The 2184-nt window shown below is 43.6% G+C and overlaps 1 pseudogene; it reads left to right on the top strand.

Annotated features, from left to right (window-relative positions):
* Positions 1-661: 661 nt before the first annotated feature.
* LOC108177926 (transforming protein RhoA pseudogene) lies at positions 662-1003 on the top strand (annotated as a pseudogene).
* The last annotated feature ends 1181 nt before the right edge of the window (positions 1004-2184 follow it).

Here is a 2184-nt window from a genome sequence, read left to right as displayed (position 1 = left end):
TTTAAATTCAGTCATCTGTATAAAATACTTCTACATTTGTCAATTGCTTTAGGCTATGACACCCAGTTGTTTGATCAAAAACCCCAGGTGGGTGCTGCTATGAAGGTTTTTTCCAAAGTAACTGACATTTAAATCATTATATTTTGAATACAGGAGACTAGTTGTCACAGTGTGGCTGGGCTTCATTGTATAAATGAAGGTCTTTGGAACAAAAGCTGAGGTTTTCCAAAGAAGAAATTGTCAAGAGTGCAACACAGAAGTTTTGCCTGGGCCCACCCTCGCTGGCTGGAGCTACCTGCCTGCCACCTGCCATCTGCCATCAGTTCTCTCCTTAATCTACCTTGGCCTCCTCAGCTATCCACTTGACACCAAGAGGCGGGACTCACACAGAGTCGTCACCCAAGCCCTTTATCTGACATTTTCAATTTTTGTTGTTTTGCCACACTTGGCATGCGTCTTGGAGAACACCTGTTTGCAATGGCTGCCATCGGGGAGAAAACGAGGCTGTCAGTGCTGATGCTCACTGACAGAGGGGACAGAGGTATCTGAGAACTATGTGGCAGATAGTGAAGTGGATGGAAAATGGGTAGAGTTGGCTTTGTGGGACACAAGATTATGATCCCCTGAGGTCCCTCTCTTACCCAGACACCGATATACCCTGATGTGTTTCTCCATGAACAACCGTGAGAGTTTAGAAAATATCCCAGGAAAAAATGGACCCCAGTAGTCAAGCATCTCTGTTGCTAATGTGCCCATCATGCTGGCTGGGAACAAGAAGGAGCTTCAGAATGACGAACACACAAGGTGGGAGATGGCCCAGATGAAGCTGGAGCCAGTGAAACCTGAAGGAGGCAGAGACATGGTGAACAGGACTGGTGCTTTTGGCTACATGAAGTGGTCAGCAAAAACCAAAGGTAGAGCGAGGGAGATTTTTGAAATGGCCAGAATAGGGCCTGTGCAAGCCAAATGTGGGAAGAAAAAACATGGATGCCTTGTCCTGTGAAACCCTACTAGGTTAATTCTGAAGTGCTATCCTAGGGTGTGAGTAACTGGCCTTTTTCATTTATCTATAATTTACCTGAGATTACAAATCAGAATTCATCTTGCTACCAATATTTAGGAGCCAATCATGATGATGAACGATGTCCAGCCCATCTGACTCTCCCTAACTACTCTAACAGCCCTCTCTGCACGCCCACCTGACACCCCAGGTGCTGATTCAAGGAATGTCTTCACTTCTTGCTTCTTCCTAGAAAGGGAAATAGTTGGTAACTTTTGTGAATTAGGCTGTGATTTCTTTGTAACTAACATGTCCCGCTTGTCATCTGTCAACTGTAAGGTATTCTGGTGAGTTACCACCTGGGAGCTTTACTCCTTTATGGATTTCATTTGGCATCATTCTGGAGTGGGCATCCAGGTTTGATTTTGTTTTGTATTGTTCTGTTTTTCTAACGTGCTCAGCCAGAAATGCCCAAAGTCCATTGCAGTTCTATGCTTTCATATTAGTTACCCTATAGTTACTGTGTAATTAGTGCCGCTTAATGTATGTTACCAAAAAAAATTATATCTACCCCAGGAAAAAAAAGTAATTTTGCCTGAATTTTCAGCCTGCTACTCTCCAGAATTCACAGACATACTAGTGAGGCCCCATGCTAGCAGCTGGTTCTGTCACTGCCCTGGGCTTTCTAAGAGCACGCGATCAGTTAATACTTCTTCCTACTCTACTTTACTCAGTCTTTGTTGGAGACCAGAACCAAGACCTCCACGCCTTCAGTATTCAAATTCAAAGGGGTGGGAAATCGGGAAATACGAAGTTCCCAGGGGATGATTGCAGGCGATGGCATATGGTCCTCCCCTGCTTCTCTGTCTTGGTTCCTGAATTTACACACTCTTTGTTTTGAGGACACAGTGCCATATAGTATTTCCTGATGTAATTCTTTTGCTGCATTTTGGAGGGTAGCGTCTCATCCTCCATGGCATCAACACTTACCTGAATGTCCAGTCTTCTGATTCACACAGCAAATTTCATACATATCACTACCCGAAACCCTAAACCCTATCTTTGTTTCTGTTTGTTTGTTTCTTTCTTTCTTCTTTTTTTTTTTTTTACAGATTTATGTATTTATTGGAAAGGGAATTCAGAGAGAGAAGGGGGAGAGAGAGAGATAGCTTCCATTCACAAGT

Source organism: Oryctolagus cuniculus, chromosome 4 (assembly GCF_051225735.1).
Source record: "Oryctolagus cuniculus isolate XC-2025 breed Fujian yellow rabbit chromosome 4, ASM5122573v1, whole genome shotgun sequence".
Lineage (NCBI taxonomy): Eukaryota > Metazoa > Chordata > Mammalia > Lagomorpha > Leporidae > Oryctolagus > Oryctolagus cuniculus.
This window is presented reverse-complemented; position numbering and strand designations above follow the sequence as displayed.